This window comes from Schistocerca cancellata, chromosome 6, assembly GCF_023864275.1.
Source record: "Schistocerca cancellata isolate TAMUIC-IGC-003103 chromosome 6, iqSchCanc2.1, whole genome shotgun sequence".
NCBI classification, from domain to species: Eukaryota; Metazoa; Arthropoda; class Insecta; order Orthoptera; family Acrididae; genus Schistocerca; species Schistocerca cancellata.
In genome coordinates this window covers 289,136,570-289,164,222 of record NC_064631.1, presented here as the reverse complement: position 1 = coordinate 289,164,222, position 27,653 = coordinate 289,136,570, and positions in this window count along the sequence as shown.

Genomic DNA, 27,653 nt, shown 5'->3' with positions numbered 1-27,653 from the left:
ATCGCACAATTGTGCATCAAACCACATCGCAACCCCTTCACATCTGCGTCCGAGAACAATTAATGGACTCCCTGCAACATTATTCCATCCGGCACCACTGGCCGGACACTAGTACCAGCCGGATCATGGAATTGCCGTCCCATACGGCGTTAACATAACGCCACAAACGACTGCGTTTGGAGTGGTGCCATGACCGGTAAGCAGGGCCTGCAAATGAGTGATGTATTATGTACTCCGATGAATCACTGTTCTGCATACCTGTATGACCATCATGGGTATAAATATGGCATCGACCTGGGGAGAAGTCTGATTTTTGTCACATTCTGGAAAGGCTCAGCTCGGTGTTACCCTGCGGTCACGATGCGGGGAGCCATCATGGTTGACGTCAGGTCACGGTTGGTAGTGATTAAGGAAACTCTGACGCTACCACGGTACGTTACGCACATCCTGCATCTTCATGTGTTACCTCTCATGCGACAGTGCCGTTGTGCCATTTTCAACAGCACAATGCTCGCTCACACATGGAGCGTGTCTCTATGAGCTGTGTGGGTGATTATGTATTCCTGTGGCCAGCAAGATCCCAAGATCTAACATAGCTGTGAAAGGAAGTCACGAAAGAGGTATGCGACCATGCTGAAAATGTGTGCAGTGTGCAAAATGATGAATAGTCGCTGACGAAAAAGTCACTGCATGCAAGCTGACTCATGTTATTATGCGGTTAAAGGCGCTGCAGTCTGGAACCGCAAGGCCGCTACGGTCGCAGGTTCGAATCCTGCCTCGGGCATGGATGTTTGTGATGTCCTTAGGTTAGTTAGGTTTAACTAGTTCTAAGTTCTAGGGGACTAATGACCTCAGCAGTTGAGTCCCATAGTGCTCAGAGCCATTTGAACCATTTGAACTCATGTTATTCCACGCATTTCGGACACAGCTATCGTCAGCTATCCTGCAGCATCATGTTGTACAAAGATATAAAAGTTATATGTTGCAGTAGTAACGATCAGAATCTGCTTATCATCGATGCTACTACAACATGTAACTCTTGTAGCTATGTGCAACGTGATTTTCCAGGATATATGATGATGGCTACGTCCGAAATGCGTAATATTACAATAATAAAGTCAGCTTGCACCCAGGCAATGTCTTTTCCCCAAGCGTCCTATTTAGCGTTTTCCAGATTGGGCATATCCCGGGATGTGTCCGCAATAAGATCTGTGTGGGACCAACTCCACCCCAGTGCCAGTATCCACGATATCAACGGCCCATTACAACAGTCGTAAGCTAGCTTTCCTCATGACAGGATACAACTGCTCTATGAAAACTTTCCCATTTGAATCAGTGCATGCATCGAGGATAGAGGGGGCAACGTCGTACTGGTAAACGGACCCATACTAATGAGATATTTTTAAATTTCACTCGATCTTGTAATCACTGAAATAACTTTATATACTCTCTCAAACCATGAAATAGCATTCCGGTTCCTTCTCTCCTTTTGGGAGCTTTTTTTTTTCATCTTCTTCATAATGTGCCTGGAGAATGGTTGGTTGTTTTATGAAGCTGCAGTAGAAGTGATAAATTTTAAACATCTTTCCTTTCATGTGGGAAATGCTGCTGAGCTAAGGATCAAAACTGTCATCTAATCGAGCAAAGACTCCGAAATGAGTGGTTTTTGTAGAACTGTAGTTTAATGAGTGATTATTGTTTTGTTTATTTAAACCTTCAATTACCAACTCGAAGAAATAAACTTACGTAATTAAATTTGTCCTAGTATCCAGATGCATGTCTGCAGTCCTGGTGCGCAACAAAACTCCCGCGTTACGGCATCGAAGCAGATCGGTAGCACAGCATCGCCCTTGTTAAAGTGGACTATCACGTGGCAATTCATTTTTGCATTTGGAGGGGAATAACGCTACGACGACCTATGCTGACTTAGTCGAATTGTACGGCAACAACGCACCATCATGATCGGGAAGATAATACGCTTGCAATGTGGCCAATGAAGTCTGAATGACGATTAACGAAGTGGTAGACCATCTCTCTGTGAAGAACCAGGAATCACAACAGAAGTGAAGGCACTGGTGCCTGAAGACCAACGTAGCACAGTCGAAGCGATAGTCGAAGTTAAAATCAGTAACTGATTAGTTTTCAACATCTTGCACGACATCTTGAACATGCCAAAGCCCGTAATCCATTGAGTTTCGCAATTGCTCACATTCATTCATAATACCCGCAGATCTGAGATAGCAACAGAATGTTGTAGCGGTGTCAGGCCAATACAGATTACTTTTTTAACATCTCACCTACCTGGGAGTAGTGCATGGTGTATCACTAGGACCCCGGGACACAGGATTAAAGCAAGCGGTGGAAGCATTTGGACTCATCACCATCACAACCACCGCCATCAGCACCACCACCATCGAGCAATGCGATGTTGAGTGGCTTTTGGGATAATCACTGTGTGACCCCAACAGATCATGCTCGTAAAGGAGAAACCATCACCGACGATGTAACGGGAGACTGACAGGACGAAGCGTCGAGTGAAGTTGTGCAAGATGTTGTTCCTTATCCCCGACAATGACGACGCGCTGATTATTTTCGATGTGGAAGGTTTCCTGAACAGCCAAAATGTTGGCTTCTACCACTAAAGTTTCCGTCAAGCCATCCAAATGCGTTGCACTGAAGGGTAAATTATGCGTAGAAGGACTAACACTACTAAGTTTCATGGTCGCAGTTTTTTTTCCGAGGTGATAATTAAAACTGTATGATTACCTCTCTTAGTTTAAACATTTACATACAGACTCCACGAGCCACCATACGGCGCCTGGTGGATGGTGTCCTGTACCATTACCACTCACTCCCTTTCCTGCTCCACTCGCAGATGAGATGAAGGGAAATAGTGTATATATTTCCGTATGAGCGTCTCACGTCCGAAACGTAGGTTGGTGGCAGCAGGGTTGTCCTGTTGTCTTTCGTAAATGCCTGTTTTCTAAACTTTGTCAACAGTGTTTAGCGAAAAGAACGTCGTCTTCCCTCCAGGGATTCCCTTTTGAGTCAAGAAGCATCTTCGTACCTCGCATGTTGATCAAACGCACTACTTACAAATCTAGCAGCACAATGGTTCGATGTCTTTCTATACTACGGCTTGGTAGGGATTCCAGCCGCTAACAATAATCAAGAACACGTCGCCCTTGCGTTCTACGCGTGGCATCCTTTACAGATGAGCTGAATTTTTTAAAACTCGGCCAAGAAACCGATGTCCACCGTTCACCTTCCCTGCCACACTCCTCATATGCTCGTTCCATTTCATATCACTTTGCAGCATTAGGCCCATATACTTAAACGACGAGACTGTGTCAAGCAGGACACTACTAATGCTGTATCCGAACATTACGGGATTGTTCTTCCTACACATCTGCATTAATTTACACTTTTCTACATCAGAGCAAGTTGCCATTCATCAGACTAAATAAAAACTTGTCAAAGTCATCTTGTGTCCTCCAAAGGTCACTTAATTACGACACCTTCGCGAGCACGACAGCATCGTCAGCAAACAGTCGCGATCGCTTTTCACTCCATCCGTCAGATCATTTATTTAGATAGAGAATAGCAGCCTACCTATCACAGTTCCCTGGGGCACTCAGGACGATGCCCTTGTCTCTGATGAACACCCGCCGTCCAGGGTAATGTACTGTGTCCTACTTACGGAAGTCTTGGAGCTATTCCGTCTTCTGGGAATCTACTCCGTATGCTCGGACCTTCGTTAACAGTCTGCAGTGAGGTACGTGTCAAATGCTTTCCGGAAATCTAGGGATATGCAATCAGCCTGATGCTCTTTATCCATGGTTCGCTGGCTCGCTGGGTCTGAATCAGAGGCTGAGACGGTTCTGCGACCGTGTGGGCTGCAGATTCCTCGACTTGCGCCATAGGGTGGTGGGGTTTCGGTTTCCGCTGGATAGGTCAGGAGTCCACTACACACAGCAGGCGGCTACACGGGTAGCAGGGGTTGAGTGGCGTGGACTGGGCGGTTTTTTTAGGTTAGATTGCCTCGGGCAAGTACAGAAAGGGCAACAGCCTCAAAGGGTGCGGGGCGAAGTCAGGACATGCGAGGACCAAGCAGCAATCGGTATTGTAGTTGTAAACTGTCGAAGCTGCATTGGTAAAGTACCGGAACTTCAAGCGCTGATAGAAAGCACCGAAGCTGAAATCGTTATAGGTACGGAAAGCTGGCTGAAGCCAGGGATAAATTCACCGAAATTTTTACAAAGGCACGGACGGTGTTTAGAAAGGATAGATTGCATGCAACCGGTGGTGGCGTGTTTTTCGCTGTTAGTAGTAGTTTATCTTGTAGTGAAGTAGAAGTGGATAGTTCCTGCGAATTATTATGGGTGGAGGTTACACTCAACAACCGAGCTAGGTTAATAATTGGCTCCTTTTACCGACCTCCCGACTCAGCAGCATTAGTGGCAGAAGAACTGAAAGAAAATCTGGAATACATTTCACACAAATTTCCTTAGCATGTTATAGTCTTAGGTGGAGATTTCAATTTACCAGATATAGACTGGGACACTCAGATGTTTAGGGCGGGTGGTAGGGACAGAGCATCGAGTGACATTATACTGAGTGCACATCCGAAAATTACCTCGAGCAATTAAACAGAGAACCGACTCATGGAGATAACATCTTGGACCTACTGATAACAAACAGACCCGAACTTTTCAACTCTGTAAGCGCAGAACAGGGAATCAGTGATCATAAGGCCGTTGCAGCATCCCTGAATATGGAAGTAAATAGGAACATAAAAAAAGGGAGGAAGGTTTATCTGTTTAGCAAGAGTAATAGAAGGCAGATTTCAGACTACCTAACAGCTCAAAACGAAAATTTCTGTTCAGACACTTACAATGTTGAGTGTTTATGGGAAAAGTTCAAGGCAATCGTAAAAAGCGTTTTAGACAGGTACGTGCCGAGTAAAACTGTGAGAGACGGGAGAGCTTCACTGCAAATTTAAACGCAGCCAAAACCTCCCAGACAAACAGAAGCTAAACGATGTCAAAGTTAGCGTAAGGAGGGCTATGCGTGAAGCGTTCAGTGAATTCGAAAGTAAAATTCTATGTATCGATTTGATGGAAAATCCTAGGAAGTTCTGGTCTTATGTTAAATCAGTAAGTGGCTTGAAACAGCATATCCAGACACTCCGGGATGATGATGGCATTGAAACAGAGGATGACACGCGTAAAGCTGAAATACTAAACATCGTTCCAAATGACTGGAAAAGAGCACCGGTAGTCCCAGTTTTCAAGAAGGGTCGTCGAGCAGATGCGCAAAACTATAGGCCTATACCCCTGACATAAATCTGTTGTAGAATTTTAGACCATGTTTTTTTGCTCGCGTATCATGTCATTTCTGGAAACCCAGAATCTACTCTGTAGAAATCAACATGGATTCTGGAAACAGCAATCGTGTGACACCCAACTCGCTTTATTTGTTCATAAGACCCAGAAAATATTAGATACAGGCTCCCAGGTAGATGCCATTTTCCTTGACTTCCTGAAGGCGTTCGATACAGTTCCGCACTGTTGCCTGATAAAGTAAGAGCCTACAGAATATCAGACCAGCTGTGTGGCTGGATTGAAGAGTTTTTAGCAAACAGAACACAGCATGCTGTTCTCAATGAAGAGACGTCTACAGACGTTAAAGTAACCTCTGGCGTGCCACAGGGGAGTGTTATGGGACCATTGCTTTTCAAAATATATATATATAAATGACCTAGTAGATAGTGTCGGAAGTTCCATGCGGCTTTTCGCGGGTGATGCTGTAGTATACAAAGAAGTTGCAGCATTAGAAAATTGCAGCGAAATGCAGGAAGATCTGCAGCGGATAGGCACTTGGTGCAGGGAGTGGCAACTGACCCTTAACATAGACAAATGCAATGTATTGAGAATACATAGAAAGAAGGATCCTTTATTGTATGATTATATGATAGAGGAACAAACACTGGTAGCAGTTACTTCTGTAAAATATCTGGGAGTGTGCGTGCGGAACGATTTGAAGTGGAATGATCATATAAAATTAATTGTTGGTAAGGCGGGTACCAGGCAGAGATTCATTGGGAGAGTCCTTAGAAAATGTAGTCCATCGACAAAGGAGGTGGCTTACAAAACACTCGTTCGACCTATACTTTAGTATTGCTCGTCAGTGTGCGATCCGTACCAGGTCGGGTTGACGGAGGAGATAGAGAAGATCCAAAGAAGAGCGGCTCGTTTCGTCACAGGGTTATTTGGTAACCGTGATAGCGTTACGGAGATGTTTAGCAAACTCAAGTGGCAGAGTCTGCAAGAGGCGCTCTGCATCGCGGTGTAGCTTGCTGTCCAGGTTTCGAGAGGGTGCGTTTCTAGATGAGGTATCGGATATGTTGCTTCCCCCTACTTATACCTCCCGAGGAGATCACGAATGTAAAATTAGAGAGATTCGAGCGCGCACGGAGGCTTTCCGGCAGTCGTTCTTCCCGCGAACCATACGCGACTGGAACAGGAAAGGGGGGTGATGACAGTGGCACGCAAGTGCCCTCCGCGACACACGGTTGGGTGGCTTGCGGAGTGTAGATGTAGATGTAGAGATGTAGAAATCATGCGAGAACAGGGCAAGCTGAGTAGCGCTCGAGCGAAGCTTTCTAAATCTGACTTGATTCGTGGACATCGGCTTTCTTGTCTCAAGGAAATTTATTGTGTTCGAACTTAGAACATGCTCAATAATTCTTTACTAAACCGATGTTAAGTGTGTAAGTGAACAGGACGGCTAGTTTTAACAGGCGACCCCCGCGTCCACGCGAGAGCAAAGAGCCGCAGTAGGCGAGTGGCCGGCGCAGACGCGGCGCAACTCTACTGAGAGTAATGCCTGCCGTGCCGCCCGCAGCTGCGTGTCCTTGGCGGGTGGCACGCCCCACGCATATCGATGCGGCCGCGCTACCGCCGCTGCCACCACTGCACCTGTTCCAGCGTGCGTGCCCGCCTGACCGGGTCAAACGGCTGCGCTTCTCGCTCACCACCACGACGTCGACATCCAGCCGTAAAAGAGGCATTTATTTGAACAGGACAAAAAGCGCCTCCAAGCGAAACAACCCGTGCCAAACACAATTTGCTCTTCTTTTTTCTTGTTTAGGGGCAGCAGCATAACATACCTGATAATGACACGATTATCTGAATAGATACACCAAAATAGCTGCTTATGAAAACTAATCTTTATTTACAACAGACTGTTTCGGAATTTATCGCCATTGTCAAATACGTCTAGACTGATGTGACGTCCACATCACGTCGTTAGTGAACTGTCTTATAACTGCTACTTTTTTAATAAGATGGTAAATGACGTAATATATTGGGAATAAAACGTTAATTACCGTGAGACGGTAATTTGACAGTTCCACTGTTACGATACTCTATGTTTACCATCTTATTAAAACAGTGACAGTTATAAGACAGTTCAATAACGACGTAATATGGAGGTTACATCAGTCTATACGTACTTGACAATGGCGATAAATGTCGAAACAGTCAATCGTAAAAAAAGACTGGATTTGTAAGCAGCTATTTTTGTGCATCTACTCAAATAATCTTGTCTTTATCAATTTGCTCTATTCGAACGCGGTATCTCGCGAACAACATATACAGGTCAAAAGGTAGGTTCAGTTTCCCTAAGCCCCCGAAAGTCGTTCAACAATTGGTTCAATTGGCTCTGAGCACTATGGGACTTAACTTCTGAGGTCATCAGTCCCCTAGAACTGAGAACTAATTAAACCTAACTAACCTAAGGACATCACTCACATCCATGCCCGAGGCAGGATTCGAACCTGCGACCGTAGCGGTCACGCGGTTCCAAACTGAAGCGCCCAGAACCGCACGGCCACACCGGCCGGCAGTCGTTCAACACTATACCACATAATACTAATAAGTAAGGTTCGATCGAGATTGTATTTTTAGTCTCAGTGGCCACGACACCAGAATCGAATCTCTGTCTCTGCTGAGATTTTAAGGAATATGAGCAATATTGCGAAAGATGTCTCAGTTTCTCAAAAAATAGCTTGGATAAAAATATAGTAAAATTAAACATAATTAATCAAGTTTGAAAAAAATCTTTTTAATAATTTGTATGCTTACTCCCGTAATAATTCTAATAATGGAGATCAAACAATGTAATGCTTTAGAACTCAAACAATTTTTCGGCGTTCTCTCTATTGCAACGTTTTAGGCGAAATGAAAGCTATGCGATAATGCTGTGGCGCTAGGAAGTGCACAACCACAAAAACAAAGGCATAGCCCTCCTGCTGTCAAAGTACCATAAAACCGACAACCGTTATTTGACTACACTAGCTGATATTAGATAAGAAGCCAATCTATGTGATGTCCCTGATCTGTTATTCAGATGACGTCCAATGACTACTCCATATTCGAAGTCATTGAGCTCTACTGACCGACACATTTTGCCGTTACTGCCTCTGTGGTGTACTCAGATACCGCACAAGAAGAATGCGACAGTTGGTACCAGAAGCACCGTGGACGTCCATCCGCACCAGGAACATCGCTAAGCGAAAAACCAATCACGCCCCTGGAGCGGCAACGCTACAAGGAAGAGATATGCGCGCTTAAGCAACCGTGCACGAGCGGAAGTTTTAAGACAGTCCGAGTATTGCTAGAAAATTCCTGCAGAACGTTCGTCGAGTCTTCAAGTTTTCTAGTAGTCGAATGACTTAGAAAAAGTGGCCGATAGACAGTTGTTAGTTTTCAGTAGAAACAGAACAGAGAATAGAATTACCGTGTAGGGACAGAGACCGCCTGCCTAGAGATTTAAACTGAGTACTGTTAGTTTGAAACTGTTCTTAGAATAGAACGTCAAGACAGAAGATTAGTTTTCTTCTGGCTTTAGTTCAGACAACATTTAATTTGTGTTCATGGAACTGTAGTCAACGTAGGGCAATGGGCTAAACCTTCGTTTTACAATTTCTGTAACAAGCAAGTTGAGTACTATATTTTACTATTCTGGGTTCCTTTCAGTGTGTGTGTGTGTGTGTGTGTGTGTGTGTGTGTGTGTGTGTGTGTGTGTGTGTGTGTGCTGCCCTGGATCCCACGTATCCGTCCTACCACGACACCTTAATTAGACTTTCCAGTGGCAGCGAGATTTTCAAAAGTGGACGCCCCCAGTCCACTACAGCTTCTCTGCCGACAACAAAATACTCACCACCTCTGTTTATACTGGCGGGTCCGCGTCACGTCACGACTAGTGGTGAATTCCGCATTACACAGGAATGTTCGGATACTTCTGATCGGAGTGAATTATTTCCTTTAATAAACATATTTTTAAGCCGTAACTTGTAAGAAAATTTTCGATCACAACCGTCCTGCTTCTACCTCGCACCATGCTTTCAGAAGTCTTATTCTCAATCACGAAAATAATCCTAATTCCCGTACGTGCAAGAATAATAGACGTGAGTACACATCTTAACGTCGGCTCACGACTGCTGCTAGAAACAATCTCTCGCGCTCGACTGAGCTCCCAACACTATGTGCACAAAGTCCCTTACTGTGTCCAGAAAGGTGGTTTTACTTGTTTGCGCTATTCGCTGACGCCGTTGCCTGACGCGGCTCTTTCCCTTATAGATAACGGAGCCAGAAGCGAAAACGGTAAACTTACAGTTTCCGCCCTATGCTCTATAAGAACGCTAGAGCTTTCCATGGTCGGTAATTAATTTGTTTGTCATTTTTCCCACTTTGCTCTATTACATCCCTCAGATCCGTAAAACGTTTTCCTCTCCCTCAGGGTTCTTATCTCAGTCTTGCTTCCATCGTGTAGCGCTGCAATACACACCAATACGCTTTCGAAAGTGTAAAGGTAGCCGTCGTATAAAGGTTCAGGACCACTATTAAAATTGTCGTCCCGACTTCCGCCCCCCCTTTCCCTCTCCACACTTCCAACGTCCTACAAATGCGTAATATTTTAATAATAATAATGATAATAAAAGTAAAATATATACAGTGATTTACTATATACTAATAACAATTTGTTTAGATAGTTCTAGCCAAAATTTCAGTACACTGCAATTCAGATAAATATAACGTTTTAAAAGCATTCTAACAAATATCTTACACCTGTCATGCAAATGGTAACGAAAAAATATGAGACTTAAGTAATTCACATGATACAAAGTGATTTTTTCCACTTTCCTCCACTGCATCAATTCCCCAAATATCACAAAACCTCTCACTATGCGTCGATTGTTCTTCCCTCACTTCGTTCAATCTCATTACGACCTCTTAGTTGTGATCACACTCCACTCTTTATCGTATTAATCTACCACTCCTTCGTCAGATGTATTTAAACGCAGATGTCTTGCCTTACTCAACTTCCCGTGCCTTGCCGGTTCTAGCTTTGGACTCGCGAACTGTGTTGGATTTGTTGTTGGCTGTGCAGTAGGTACGGCCAGCGTGCGATCTGGCGCCTTTAGCAGGTTCCATCATTGTTTTCTGCAAGCAGTGAGGCTAGCCCGGGAGAGAGCAACTGCAAAGTATACTATGCTAAACACAGCTTGTAATTTGCTAGGTTTCCTTGGCATTGTCGAAACTCGTAGTTTTCATACTATGTCCTTTCTTCAGAGACCGGCGTCCATCAGTAGAGAACCCGCTTGACTGTTGTGTGTAGCGGGTTGCATACGCCAACATATTCAGGCGATTCTCACACCCCGGCACACAGCAGTCGTCTGCTCATACAAGCGAAGAATACACACGACGGCTCACCGATATTGCTCGCCTTTCGCACGGTTGTTGTACATATCTAGCTATAACGACAGCTGACTTAACACTATGTACGTCCCAAGCGTTGTCGAGAACTGAAGGTCGGGAGCTTCACGTGGCTATTGACCAACAGACGAGATCGCCAGCCGTTCAGCAGCAGCCTTAGTGCAACCGGCAAAGGCGGCGGGCGGACTAGAGGTCTGCCCGTGCTGCTCTTGAATCGCGTAATTTTATTTTATTTTCTAATCATCCAATAAACACTTGTATCGCTACAAGGAATCACTTTTCTTAGCACAGGAAAAATAACATTAATTATAATCACTGTTGTGGCAAAGTATAATCCAGATATAATTTTCAGTCGGGATGAAAATTGCATTTACCTACCGACATACTGACGTGCTTTTCGCAAACACAGCGTGCATTACTCAAAGTACGTATATTTCGGTAAGACATCAATGCAGTATGTGCATGAACCTATTGATAAATAAATGTCACGATTCCTTGTTACACCACGATTCAAAAGTGACCACTGTAACTGATAATACATTTAGCCCTCTTTGAGACAAGGTGGTCAATGTCTTCATAGAGTCTATGGTCTACATGACTACTTCACAATTCACACTTACGTGATTTGTACAAGTTTCAGAGAACCACTTTCAGACTGTTTCTCGACCAGTTTGATTTTCTTGATTGTAATCCCTAGGTATTTAAGTGAATCGACAACCAGAAATCTATTTGATTTATCGTCCGAATCATATTTAACAGATTTTTTTTCCGTATTTATGAGGAGAGTCTCACTCAGACTGCCGTCACCTTAGTGGAGCCACCCCGGTATTCGTTGAGTTATCTGAGGAAGGTACAGGACATCTAAATCTGGAAGGCCAGAGGGAGAGCAACACTGCCCATCCCGAACGTGAATCGTGTGCCGTCACTGCTGCACTTCCTCGCCCCGTTTTACTGTTAGTCTCAAATAAGAACCCATTCCCAAAACTGAAACAGTTTGGTCTGAAACGAACTGTGTCACAAAATCAGATGTGTAGCGTATGCGTTTCAAACGACGGAAGACTAACTGAAATCAACGCCTGTAAAACAAACGTTAGGGGTCTTCCATATCTTATCCAACATGACCGCTCCTTAGTTGTCACAAAGCGATACTAATGTTTTGAGATGGATAGTGCGAGTGACGAAACTGAATGAGTAGTAAATCTCATTCTCTCTGAGGGTTTCGTTGGGCAGGCTGCCAATGGCGGGGGGAGGGAGGGGGGGGGCAGGTGGTGGCGGTTGCAGATCGTGGGAAAGAATGATGGTTTGGACCCTAAATCGCTGCCGGCCGCTGTGGCCGAGCGGTTCTAGGCGCTTCCGTCCGGAACCGCGCTGCTGATACTGTCGCAGGTTCGAATCCTGCCTCGGGGATGGATGTGTGTGATGTGCTTAGGTTAGTTAGGTTTAAGTAGTTCTAAGTCTAGGGGACTGATGAACTCAGATGTTAAGTCCCATAGTGCTTAGAGCCATTTGATCCTAAATCGCTACAGCAGCAATAAAGGATAAAAGCAACAACGCTACAGAGAGAGAGAGAGAGAGAGAGAGAGAGAGAGAGAGAAAGGGGGGGTGAAGCATGTAGAAGGCACTGATAATGCGGTTACAGAACCAGTTTACGAGGTTTTTGAGCGTGGATGATCAGCAAAAAAGGGGAGGGGCGGGCGTGCTGGTAAAAATGGCAGTGTGAATTACTACTTGCAGCTTATGGCAGTGAGACGTGGACTTTTACTGCGAGAACAATCCAAAAAATCAGGTGTTCAGCAAACAACCGACAGATGCATGTTCGGAATTATTACTGGAATGCAAGACGTATTAATGTCTAATGAAATGGAAGTTGGTGGGGTATGTTTTTTTTGGACGATTTGTTGGGGATAGGCGGTTAAGGGACTAAACACCAAGTCATCAGCCACTCTCCCTGCCTACCATGAATTAGTAACGGAAGCCAGGAATATGACCGAGTTGTGATGGTACGTAGGACTGGTAAAATCAAGACACTGAAAGTACTGCTGGTGCCACAGACAAGAAATAACTGCACGAGTGGTAGAGGTATAAGGGTCGCACACCACCCTAGGAGGGGCTAATCTGTGTCCGATCGTCCCGCGGATCCGATGTACGGATAAGATAATACGGGAATAAATAATTCCTTGGAACTAGGGAGAAAAGATCTGTAATATTAAAAGTGAAAAGGTTGAAAACGTTATGGACGTCAGTAGGACCGAAAATACTAGAATGCGAGAGAAATAATCTGGCCGGGAAGTGTGCGGGCAGCATGTGGTGGGAGGCACACCTCCCACACCCCATCCCCAATCAGTTAATCTCAAAGTGCTGGAGATGGCAATAGAACCTACTCTCAAGGAGGAAGCATAAAAAAACTGTTCAACTGTTCTTTCGTCAAGTAATATAAAACATAAGGAATTTTTTAGGACTTGCTTTCATCGGTCTGCTATATGAAGAGGCACTCTTAAAAAAGAAAAAAATACGATCAGGCATAAAAAAAGGGTTAACTGTGTCCGAAAGTGATTAAAACTAAGTGAACGAGGGCTCACTGGGGTGGCGGTCCCCTGGGCCTAATATTCATCAGGAGACCTGGGGTGGGACACGCAGCAAGGCTAATGGATACTAGATACGAAGCTGAAAATATCAAATTTCTAAACACTAACAATACCATTCCGGGGGATTCAGCTGCCCCTGCTTATGGTCTTATGCATCCTAAAACGCCTTCAAATACCGCGCACAACATTTTAAGTTTCTCTCACTTGTTGCACAGAAGCTATAAGCCCTACGGGGAAAAATGAACAGAATTAATAGGAAATTGAATGTAGTTTACTTTTGTACTGGGATACATCTTCGCTAGAGAGCGCTGTTTTCGAATTATTTAAGAAAAACGTACAAAAGGGACCTTCAAATACGTTTTTCTTGAAGAACTCGAAAACAGGCCTCCAACGAAAACGTATCCCAGTACAAAATTTAACTACATTCAATTTCCTACAAAAAGGTCTTGTTCAATTTTTTTGTAGGAAAAATAATGTGTACTTAGCGAGCGAGAGAATATGAAATATCGCGCGTGGTTTTTGAAGGCATTGCGCGTTACATGAAACTCACAGCTAAATCACCTTTTATATACAGTAATTTAATTATACCACTGTACTACAAGTGTACAAGAGCTGTTGCAGGCACCCACGAGCGTAGATACAGGAAACGTCGGTACAACAGTCGTAAACTGTCGTAGCTGTGTTGGGAAAGTACCAGAGCTCCGAGCTCTAATAGAAAGTACGGATGCTCAAATCATTAAAGGCACTGAAAGCTGGCTAAAGCCGAAGGTAAGATCAGCCGAAATTTTTGCGAAGAACCTAACGGTGTTCCGAAAGCATAGGCTAAACACAATTGGCGATGGTGTGTTCACCGCAGCTAGTGATCGTGCGGTAGCGTTCTCGCTTCCCATGCCCGGGTTCGATTCCCGGCGGGGTCAGGGATTTTCTCTGTCTCGTGATGACTGGGTGTTGTGTGCTGTCCTTAGGTTAGTTAGGTTTAAGTAGTTCTAAGTTTTAGGGGACTGATGACCATAGATGTTAAGTCCCATAGTGCTCAGAGCCATTTGAACCATTTGATGGAGTGTTCGTTGCAGTTAGAAGTACTTCGTCTTGCCTCGAAATTGAAGTTGATGGTTCCTGTGAGTTATTATGGGCAGAGGTCATTGTTGGCAACCGGAATAAAATAATATTTGGATCCTTTTACGGACATCACAACTGCTGAAAGCTTCAAATATAATTTGAGTTTAATTTCAAACACGTACCCGACATACAATTATAGTTGGTGGTGACTTTAATTTACCCTCGATATGTTCGCGAAAATAGATGTTTAAATCCGGAGGTACGCATAAAAGATCTTCCGAAATTGCGCTAACGCAGTCTCTGAAAATTATTTCGAGCAGTTAGTTCATGAGCCCACACGAATAGTAACGTCTGTGAAAACACACTTGACCTCTTAGCAACAAATAATCTTGAGTTAATAAGAAGCATCAGAACGGATACACAAAACGGGCCAGAACACTGTTGCAGAAACAACGAAAAAAGCATACCAAATTTAAACGCAAAACCTCCAAGAATGGCGATCTTTTACAAAAGCTCGAAATTTAGCGCGGACATCAACGCAAGAGGCTTATAATAGTTACCACAACGAAACTTTGTCTCGAAATCTGGCAAAAAATCCAAAAAGATTCTGGTCGCATGTAAAGTAAGCAAGCGGCAGTATCAATGCCTTCTCTGCGCGATAGCAATGGAAATACTATCGACGACAGTGCTGCCAAAGCAGAGTTACTAAACAAAGCCTTCCAAAATTCCTTCACCAACAAAGACAAAGTAGATAGTCCAGAATTAGAATCAAGAACAGCTGTTAACATGAGTAACTTAGAAGTAAACATCCTCGTAATGGTGAAACAGACCATTTAATAAAAGCAAGTCCTCCGGTCCAGACTACATACCAATTAGGTTCCTCTCAGAGTATGATGATGCAATCGCTCCATACTTAACTATCATACACAACCGCTCGCTCGACGAAAGATCCGTACCCAAAGACGGGAAAGTTGCACAGGTCACACCAATATCCAAGAAAGGTAGTAGGAATAATCCAGTAAATTACAGGCCCATACCATTAATGTCGATACGCAGCAGAATTTTTGAACATATGTTGTGTTTGAAATGGTTCAAATGGCTCTGAGCACTATGGGACTTAACATCTATGGTCATCAGTCCCCTAGAACTTAGAACTACTTAAACCTAACTAACCTAAGGACAGCACACAACACCCAGCCATCACGAGGCAGAGAAAATCCCTGACCCCGCCGGGAATCGAACCCGGGAACCCGGGCGTGGGAAGTGAGAACGCTATCGCACGACCACGAGATGCGGGCTGTTGTTGTGTTTGAACATTATGAATTACCTCGAAGAAAACAGTATATTCACACACAGTCAACACTGATAATGAAAACATCGTTCTTGTGAAACGCAACTAGCTCTTTTTTCACATGAAGTGTTGAGTGCTATTGACAAGGGATTTCAGTTCGATTCCGTATTTCTGGATTCCCGGAAGGCTTTTGACAAATGGCTCTGAGCACTATGCGACTCAACTTCTTAGGTCATCAGTCGCCTAGAACTTAGAACTAATTAAACCTAACTAACCTAAGGACATCACACATCCATGCCCGAGGCAGGATTCGAACCTGCGACCGTAGCGGTCACGCGGTTCCAGACTGAAGCGCCTTTAACCGCACGGCCACACCGGCCGGCAAGGCTTTTGACGCTGTAGCACACAAGCGGCTCGTAGTGAAATTGCGTGCTTATGGAATATCGTCTCAGTCATGTGACTGGATTTGTTACTTCCTGTCAGAGAGGTCACAGTTCGTAGTAATTGACGGAAAGTCATCGAGTAAAACAGAAGTGATTTCTGGCGTTCCTCAAGATAGTGTTATAGGCCCTTTGCTGTTCCTTATCTACATAAACGATATAGCAAACAATGTGAGCAGCTGTCTTAGGTTGTTTGCAGATGATGCTGTCGTTTACCGTTTCGTAAAGTCTTCAGAAGATCGAAACAAATTGCCACACGATTTAGAAACGATTTGTGTATGGTGCAAAAATTGGCAATTGACCCTAAATAACGAAAAATATGAGGTCATCCACTTGAGTGCTAAAAGGAATCTGTTAAACTTTGGTTGCTCGATAAATCAGTCAAGTCTAAAGGCCGTAAATTCAACCAAACGAATTACAATTGTGAACAACTTAAATTGAAAAGAACACATAGAAAATGTTGTGGGGAAGGCTAATCAAAGACTGCGTTTTACTGGCAGAACATTTAGAAAATGCAACAGATCTACTAAATAGACTGCCTACTCTACGTTTGTCCGTCCTATTTTAGAATACTGCTGCGCGGTGTGGGATCCGTACCAGATAAAATTAACGGAGTACTTCGAGAAAGTTCCAAGAAGAGCAGCACGTTTTGTATATGGGAGAGAGTGTCATTGACATGATACAGGATTTAGGGTGGACATAATTAAAACAAAGACGTTTTTGTGTGCGGCGGAATCTTCTCGTGAAATTTCAATCATCAACTTTCTCCTCCGAATGCAAAACTATTTTGCTGACGCCAAACTATATAGGGAGAAACTATCGTCACAATAAAATAAGGGAAACCAGAGTTCGCACGGAAAGACATAGGTGTTCCATTTCTTTTCCGCGCGCTGCTCGATATTGGAATAATAGAGAATTATTGTGAAGCTGGTTCGATGAACACTCTGCCATGCACTTAAGTGTGATTTGCAGAGTATACGTGTAGATGTAGGTCAAGTAAATTGATTGCCTCAATAAAAAAGGAAGGAAATGGAGACCACGATATAAGTAAATACCGAGGAGACAACCTAAAGTAAGGTGTCTAAATGGCATTAGGAAACATACGAGCAACACGGATGCGAGCAGCTTAGCACCCACTCGGATAGCCGCCCGCGTTATGCTTTCGGGATTCGAGGAGGCGCTAGCTCCTGAGCGAATCTGCCTGACGGCAGAATGACGAAGGCAGGGGTGCTGACCAGCCTCGATGTGGTTTCCCTTATCTCACTAGGTACATACCAGGCTGCTATCCACGGGGGCGGGTGGGGGTGGGGATGACAGGACGGGGAAGAACATCGCGCCACCTCTACCGCTAGCACTGCCAAATCCAACAATTCACATGTTGACCACGTACGATATGGCGTAAAGGACAGTAAAAAGAAGGAGAATGTTGAAGAAGACGGATGACAGTAGCTTTAGCCCGCAATGATGTCTCTTGGCTACAGCGATCTCGTATTTCTGCCATACAGAATTAGTGACTCATGGAGAAAACCTTGTCAAGAATGAACCGACTCATTCTGCAGGAACGAAGCTACTCACGAACGCCTCGAGGTTGCGATAGATGACGACGTACTGTTGCGAAGTAATCCGATCGTGCGAGAATCCAAGTTTGTACGAGGCATGCTCTGTGCTAGAGCTAACAAGTAGGCGTATTAGATTGGAAAGGACGGTTAGAGTTTAGCGAATTATGAATTAAAAATACGGACACTTTGTAATATCCTATAGTACTTATTACTTAACCTGTTTTCGGCCGTTAGTCATTATCAGGTCGAATATAAATATGTGGCAATGAAACTTTTAAGATCAAACATTTTAAACTAGATGTGGCCAAAGTCTTTCAGCTTACTGCTAAAGAAGATGATTATCAATATCCGATATAATTTTACAGTGAGAGGAATTATTCCGATAAAGATGTGAAGTACAAGCTATTTAGCTTATATATTTTATCTGACACAGTTAGTTAATGAATTACGTGCTAAATCACAAGGACCGTTCAGAGTACAGATTTTAATTCATCTCAGTTTAGTTTTATATGGAACAATGACAGCACGTAATTTAGAATCTTTAATCTCACAAAATTCACAACCGCACAAATTAACCTTTGTGCCTGATAATGACCTAACAGCCGAAACCCGGTTAGCTAAATAATAAATATTGTATAATATTACACAAATGTGTGTTTTTCATTCATAATGTACAAAATGTTAAACTAACAAGCGGCGGAACAGTCATTTAAAGTTTCGCGACTTCTCGACGTTAATACAGCCTAAGCGCTAGCTCAACGACACGATGAGGACGGGGAAGGACGAGGCAATGGTACATCGGTGTTTTTAAGGTACAAGCCACGAATTTGCATAAAGCGATGTAGAAAAATTCATGGGAAAGACGTGACTTGGATTGTATCTGTGATCCCCCTGAATACCACACCAGAACACTAACCAAAGTGACACTTGCTGCTCTGTAGCATTAGGAATATAGGCATTGTGGAGAGCATTGTTTGTTTGATAGTTTTAGACACAGCGTCTAAAGGATTACAGCAACTGATCGTACAACAATCCAGGTCGCTTTCTATGTATATGTTGTGATTCTGTTAGATTAAGAAACGCTCATTAGACTAACTGCCAAAAAGAAGAATGAACATGCTACAATTTCCAAAATGAGGTGGTGTCGTTGGCAGCATTGATGAAGCAATACCGTACCCGTCAGCTGTGTAAAGTATACAGATTGTGGCTATGTCAACTAAGCACTGTTGGTGAAACAAGGAATGTAGATGGCTCCGTTCCATACTACACTCTAAGAAGAAGAAGAAGAAGAAGAAGAAGAAGAAGAAGAAATAAAGAACGACGCACCACGAAAAAATTATCAAAAAGTGACGGAAATCGGTAGACGTGATGTACATGTCCGGAGAGATTAATTACTACAATTTCAGAAAAATTGGATGATTTATTGAAGAGAAAGAGTTTCACAAACTGGGCAAGCCAATAATGCGTTGGTCAACCCCTGACCCTTATGCAAGCATTTACTGATGTTGGATGTCCTCCTCAAGAGTTTGATGTCCTCCTCAAGGATATCGTGCAAAATTCTGTCCAACTGGCGCGTTAGATTGTCAAAATCCTAAGCTGGTTGGAGGGTCCTGCACATAATGCTCCAAGCGTTCTCAATTGAGGAGAGATCCGGCGACAATGCTGGCCAAGGTAGGGTTTGGCAAGCACGAAGACGCAGTAGAAACTCCCGCCGTCTGCGGGTGGGCATTATTTCGCTGAAATGTAAGCCCAGGATGGATTCTCACGAAGAACAACAAAACGAGGCGTCGAATATCATCGACGTACCGCTGTGCTGTAAGGATGCGGTGGATGACAGCTAGAAGGGTCCTGGTATGAAAAGAAAGGCAGCCCAGACCATCACTTCTGGTTGGCGGGCCGTAAGGCGAGCGTCAGTCAGGTTGGTATCCCATCGCTGTCTACGGCATCACCAGACACTTCTTCGCTGGTCATCGGGGCTTAGTTCGAAGTGGGACTCATCACTGAAGGCAGTATCGGAACTGATGATGATGATTGGTTTGTAGGGCGCTCAACTGCGCGGTTAAGCGCCCGTTCAAATTCCCAACCTTTGCTCAGTCCAATCTCGCCACTTTGATGAATGATGATGAAATGATGAGGGCAACACAAACACCCAGTCATCTCGAGGCAGTCTAAATCCCTGACACCGCAGGAAATCGAACCCGGGACCCCATGCTTGGGATGCGAGAACGCTACCGCGAGACCACGAGTTGCGGACGTATCGAAACTGGATGTCCACGGAGTAGCGATAGATGCTCTTTTCAGATGAAACACAATTTATGCTCTATTGGAAAGATGGCCGATGGCGCATACGGTGTGAAACGTCTGAAAGTAAACACCCTACAGGCGTTATGGCTTAGTGAGTGTTTCAGTGGAATTCCCTGGGTGATCTCGCCATTCTGGAATGCACAGTGGATCCATGCTTGGTGACCATGTCCACCACTACATGTAGTTTCTTTTTCCTCAATGGCATCCACCAGCAGGACAATGCAATGTCCCACAGCTCACAATGTACGTGCGTGGCTCGACGAGCGTCAGGACGCATTTACCGTACCCTCTGGTCACCAAACTCCCCGGATTTATGCACAGTCGAGAATCTGTGAGGCCACCTTGAGCAGGCTGTTCACGCCATGGATACACAAATGATAAACCTAGCGCGGCTTGCACTGCACTGAAGTCAGCATGGCTCCACATCCCCATATGTAGCTTCCAGAACCTCATTGACACTCTTCCTGCACATGTCACAGTGGTCCGGGTGGCAAAAGGCAGTTATTCAGGCTTTTGGCAGGTCGTCACGTTAATGTGATTGGACAGTGTGTATAACCTGCAGTATTCTTGTGTAACAACACGTTTCAAAACCTTCTGTTCTATTCTTAGGTGGGCTGTGTATCGTTCGTACAAGACTACCGTCCACGCAAATATCCAACATTTAAAATTGGTACTAGACGTTAACAAATTCCTCTATTTCAGAACTGCCACTCTGCACTTTCTATCTTCCCTATCCCTTCCATCATAAGTTATTTTACTGCCAATCTAACGAAACTCTTCTACAACTTTCAGTATCTGATTTCCTAATCTAATTCCCTCAGACCGACCGCCTGATGCAAATCCACAGAATTCCAATATCTTCTTGTCTCTCTTCTTCAAGATTCGCCCACAGGATTAGAATGTAATCGGCACACCTCAAAGTTTTTGTTTCTTCTCCCTTAACTTTAATTCTCTTTTAAAATTTATCCTTGGTTTCCTTTACTGCTTGCTCAATATACAGATTGAATCACACAGGTTGCCACCCTGTCTCACTCCCTTCCCAACTACCACCTCCCTTTTTTATGTCCTCTGACTGTTACAACTGCAGTCTGAATTTTGTACGTGCTGTAGATGTCCTTTCGCTCCTTGTATTTTATCTCTGCTACATTCAAAATTTCCACAAGTGCGTAAGTTTCAGAATTCATTACTGCAACGGTGAATGTCTCATGGCAAGAGGCTTCGCTGAGGCATGTACGAATTTCGTAATAGAAGACGTCGTCGTTTTCTGTCAACCATTCTCACAGAAGGCAAAGCCTACAAACGAACTTTGTCCCCATCGCATGTTGGAAGGGAATTCGTTGACGACACATGCAAGCACTGGTGATGAGGTCACGCTCAAATTAACTTTAGGCGTGGCGTTGGGAAGCTAATGCTGCAGGGATTCTGCATTTTTATCCTTTCTCTCTGACAGGTTATATTTTTATGCGACCATTTTGCTTACACCTTGTTACAAGGCTGGTAGTGATACACCATTCCTTGTACACACATTGGACAGCCAACAACTAGGGCACCGTTTTTCACTGCATGTTGATGGACACGTCCAAAGGCGATAGCTTCTTTCTGCTGTTATATCACATATTCACGCCAAACCGTCTCGCTGCGCTGATTCCACACCACACAACCCACTGACAAATACACAGACTACTGGGCTGCCATGACTGAAACCAGCGGTGGAGCGTCATATGGCCGCCTGATACAGGTTCTACACCGTTTCCGGCGCACTAAGGCAGGCTAGGTTGCTGTTTTATGGGGGGTGATTAATACAATGTGTATCAAAAAGAATCATCCGATTTAAAAAAAATCATAACTTTTGTGTTATTTGAGATATGTACTGTTAGAACAGCAAATTCAAGAGTTTTACATGGTTCCCGCTAGGTAGCAGTGTATGCTCACTTCAGTTCTAGTAAAAATGGTGTCGGCAAAAAGCGTTTTGTGTTTTTCGTTTTGCGCAGTGCGGGTCAGTAGTAACTGTTCAGCGTGACTGTTGTACTAGGTACGGTGTGGATCATCCTATAGCACAGAGCATTAGACGATGGCACGAGGAGTTCCGATAAACAGGTTGTTTGTGTAAAGGCAAATCGCCCGGCCGTCCGCGAGTGTCTGACACAGACGTCGAACGCATCCGCCATACTTTCACAAGGAGTCCGCTGAAATCCGTTCGCCGCGCAGCTCGACAGCTCAACATGTCCTCGATGTCCGTCTGGCGTGTGTTGTGTCGACGTTTACACATGAACCATACAAAATTCAGCTACAGCAAGCTCTTCGTCAAGGTGACGAACAGCAACGTGTGGAGTTCTGGAATTTCGTTCTTGGCAAGATGGAGGATGACAGTTTTCTTCCACGCTTAGTGTTCACCGACAATGCAACATTCCACTTAAATCGAAAGTGAAGTCATAATGTGACGATATGGGTACGAAACAACCACATGAAGTTGTACAACCATGAGAGGTATTCTCCAAAATTTAATGGGCCTTGCGCAGTTTCTTTGTCGAGAACACTGTTACAGGAAGCAAATATCTCGATATGCTTGAGAACTTTCTTTTCCCACAGTTGGAGAATGATTCGAACGGCTTCGTTTACCAACATGACGGGCCACCCCCACACTGGCGTCTTGAAGTGCGGGAATTTTTAAATCAAAGGATTACTGGACGATGGATCTGTCGCACTGGGCCAAATGATTCAGCCTTACATTACTGGCCTCCAAGGTCAAGGTTTATCTGCCTCCGTTACCAACAACAATGAATTAACTGAGACATCGCATAACAGCAGCTGTGGAAGCTGTAACTCAAGAGATGCTGGCTGTAGTGTGGGAACAATTTGAATAACGCATCGACGTATCCCGTGCATCCCAAGGGAGGTATACTGAACACCTATGAAAAGGCACGAAAAGAAAAAAAAAAAAAAACCTTTTGACTTTCCCGTTCATCAAAAAACAAAATTCATTGTATATGTTTATTAGTTTCAGATATTATATTTCTGCCAAATCCGATGATTCTTTTTGATACACCCTGTATTTTGTCCGTCGAGTTTGTATAAACCCGACAATATACATGGTACAAAAAGAACGATTAGATTTCTTTTGATATCACGTACAATGTATCCACATCAATACAACCGGTGAGTTACCCAGTCTTAGAACTGCAATTATGTTTTAAAGGACAACATCGGAAAGTTGGCGTCCTCCTTCGTGCACACACATTTAAAGTCTTTCTTTGAAGTTCAGCATAACTTTTGTCAAAGTGTCCTGTTAAACAGCAGCAATTTCTTCATGTATTCAAACATCAGATCGAACATTGAACGAGGTTTGCGGCAGTAAATGATCCCATAAGAAGTAGTCGCAAACCCGACAGCTCTGGACAGCGTGCAGGCCAGTGAAGATCGCCGAAACGTGAGATCAAGTGTTGAGGAAACATTTCTCGAACAACTGCCGTGGATATATTAGCCGTGTTGGCCAATGTGGAACTACATTTCTGCTATGTTGATCCCAAAGCCTCAAGTCGTGCCCGCAAGAAAGCGCGTAGCATTGTAACATAACGTTCAGAATTTCCTGTTAAACTAGCGCCACCTTCTTTAAGAAGGCCCAATGATCTCCATTTTGGAAGCTCCACACCATACTGTCACTTTACCACTGTGGTTTATGATGCAATTCTCTTGCGTTGTCTGCTGCCCAACAGCGATACTTTTGCTTATTTACAAGACCGTCCAAGTGAAACTGAGCATCACTCGTCATTAACACAAATCACTAGTAGCAAGAACATCAAGCATTTTCTCACAAAACAAGCTGCCGTCTGTCAAACTCATGTTCGCTATGCTTCTGTACGGTTATCATTTTATAAGGATGGAATTGTAACTCACAGGTCAGGATGAGCTATAGGGAGCGACGAGACATGTCCAAATTCGGACCACGCCTCCTGATGGAGCAGCGAAAAGATCAAACGCTCTTACTCTACCGAGATTTTCTACAGTTCGCGCTGCACGAGAACGACTAATCGATCTTTTTTTCTTAACTGATCCAGCTGTGCGAAATGACTCAACCAAACGAAGTATTGGCCGGCCGGGGTGGCCGAGCGGTTCTAGGCGCTACAGTTCTGCCTCGGGCATGGATGTTTGTGATGTCCTTAGGTTAGTTAGGTTTAAGTAGTTCTAAGTTCTAGGGGACTGATGACCTCAGAAGTTAAGACCCATAGTGCTCCGAGCCAACGAAGTATTGTGTTGCGATTAGGTATTGAACAATTACACTCAACTTTGAACTTTGTACGGAAAAGTCGTTGAACGGAACCGACAGAATAACAGCGTTAGGGGGTGACTGAGCGCTCCTCTCCACTTCGACTATGCAACTTAAATCCATGTATCTGCTACCCTTTACAAACAAGTCAGAGGTAGCAGAGTTTAACAACCCAACACTACAGACATGAACAAGCTGCATATACTGTTTCAGGAAGATATGCACACACTTTTGGAAACACATAGTATCTCTTTTCTGATGTTAAGCAGATCCCTGTCGACTATCCGTGGCTGTAAGCTATAAAGAGGACAACAGCTTAAAGTGCCGTAAACAGCTGTTAGGTCTAATGAGTGTTGCCCACGACGCCTGCAGGAAGTCAAATGACATGGTGCTTCATTCACGTCTTAAATATTTTGAATTACCATCAGCTCTGTACAAGGCTAAACAAACATTTGCCGCTTAAAATCCTAGATTTGCAGAATATGGAGCAGTTACTTTTCAATTCCACCGTTCTAGCCCATGAGGCGCAGTGGTTAGCACACCGGGCTCACATTCCGGACGACGACGACGGCCTTTCTGATTTAGTTTTTCTGTGACTTCCCTAAACAGACCAGGCAAATGCCGGGATGGTTCCTTTTAAAGGGCATGGCCAATTTCTTTCCCCATCCTTCCTTTTCCGAGCTTGTGCTCCGTCTCTAATGACTTCGTTGTCGACGGGACTGTAAACGTTAATCTTCCTTCCTTTGTTTTCCCATGAGACGCTTCTGTTGTCCGTTGCAGAGTAAAGAAAGTTCACGCTAGTCGGTTGACACAGTTGCGAGAGGCGACAGTCTTCAGCTGACACTCTTATCGTACGTCTGTAAGCAAACCCGTCGGTTTATCATCGAGCCAACGCGACGTCTGTGGAATTTGAAGCTGCGACCTTGCCCAAACACTTGCTGAAGACATGGAACTTGCGAAAGAACGTCTGCGCCCGTATAAGCATAGTCCGAAGCGAGATGCCGTACAACACGAGAAGATGGAATGTGGTATTCGAGACTTGTCTCGCCACCGACATTTTCATGCATCTTCCGCTTTACCACAAAATTCTGTAATATAAATCTTGTCAGTGAAAGCTAACATCGGGAAATTGTCACACACACTAGCTACAAAATGAAAATTTCACTATCAACAGAGCAGGTTCTATTTTTTCTTCACATGTCAGTTTCTAGTTCGACGGTGCAAAACATCAACAAAACACTATTTCAAACATTAAGACTCCAGCCACATAGAAAAGTTTGTGTTATTTTTAAAAAGATGAGATCTACTACAGTCACCTCTAAAGGACACAGCGTTATTGTTAGTACCTGTCTTCTGGAAAACGAGATCTCTATTGCAAAATATTATGCGTTCCTAAGGCAGACGTGAAAGAATAGTAAATTCTGCCTTTTAACGCACCATTTCAAGCTGCCAAGAATTTGATATCTGCTTTCAAACATTGTAAGGTATTAATGCACATATGTACTCTTAATGAAAGTTTTGTACCTTCTGTACTTATATAAGGAATCCTGCCACTGTAGGTGACGTCGCTGGTGCAAGAGGGACCGGTGTCCCTTGTCTCTAACACAGCTGATTCCGATCTTTGTAGTGGAAGAAATTTTGAATTTTTATTATCAGTATTTGGGCGGGAAGGGGAGAAGACGTGGCATACAGTTTTCTATCAGCAGACTTGGCACCAATGTCCTGGTTCAAATTCCAAAACTTCCCTCCAGTATGTTGGTGCAAATGGCTCTGAGCACTATGGGACTCAACTGCTGAGGTCATCAGTCGCCTAGAACTTACAACTAATTAAACCTAACTAACCTAAGGACATCACACACATCCATGCCCGAGGCAGGATTCGAGCCTGCAACCGGAGCGGTCGCTCGGTTCCAGACTGTAGCGCCTAGAACCGCCGGCCACTCCGGCCGGCTCCAATATGTTGAATGAAATATGTGACTGTTCGTGGTCGTCCGTCCGTGAGATGGGGACGTTAAGCACGGGGGTTCTCTTTGTACCAACCGAAAGGAAAACTTACAGCGCCCAAGTGCTGTAACAAATATGTATGAAAAGGCCGCGCGTAGAATCGTGATTTTGGAGGGGAGAGGAGGGGAGGGGGCGGGCGGTTCTTAGTGAACGGTTTTAATTTGAGCTACGGATAAGGTACAAAGTTTTTGGTTTAGCCCGGACAATCGGCTATTTGTATAGCCATTCGAACATTTGACTTACTGTAGCTCTGTTACAGTGCATTAAGCAAGGTTTGAGCGACGAACTAGAGTTGGCGCCCAGGCAAATTGTGCGAATCGATTAATTCATCTTGCAAAAGATTTTAATTGGTTTGAAATTAACTCTCTTCTAACGGCACCATTTGTATGTGCACAGTTTAGATTTTACGTGCAAGAAGCACTTTTTTTTTTTTTTTTTTTTTTTTAAACGCGCGCCACTTCTATGTTCCAAACTTGTGCGAATCGGTTCAAATTTTTTAAGAAGGTAGACAAATACAAGTAATTAATAGGCGTCCTGTTCTTTTGAGAAAGCTTTATCTTTTGTTACGATATAAGCAACACAGTTCGAAAGACAATAAAAAACCTGTACCGGATCAGTCGTCGCCCGAGTCAACAAAAATTTACTTCGGTTGCCAAGCTGTGGCGTTCCAATGTCAAAATTATGGTAGAGTAAAAGATGGGAACCGGAAAGAAAAACGCTCATATCATAGTTCAAAAAGGTGAATACGCCCTGGGCAGGGTTAGAGATTTAAAAGAAGGGAGCTAGCTTTTCGACTTGTTTGGCAGCTTCAAAGACATTTAAATCAAAACATCTTGACATATTCGCGCTATTTGAAGAGTTAACCCTACTTCCCAACGCAGTAAACTCTCTTAGCTTCAAGGTGTTGGCACATCTGCATCTTGCGATTTAGAGGCTAAAGTCCCTGATCATTTGCCCAACATTCAGACGATTCGCAACCCATAGAAAACAACATATAATATCTGTGGCTGGAAAGCATGTATATATACAATGCCTAAAAAAAAAATTCTCAGAGGAAAAAATTTCTAGGGATGGATTTGCTTCTGAGGAGACGCTAAAATAATTTCTTGATCTATGAGTGGGGGAGGGGTTGATTTTTTCCCCGAGGGGACCATTTCTCCTTCAAACCCACCTCCTGTGACATGTATGGTGAGGGATGTAAGAACAAATAGACACCAATTTATGTGCTGCTAGAAAGTGGGATGCATATACAACAGGAAGTATCCGGTAGTAGGGGTACATCTACAATAGGAAGTATTCCAGAGTGGGGATGCATGAATCAAACTTTAACGACACTTTGTATCATAATGCAGTACATGACAGATGC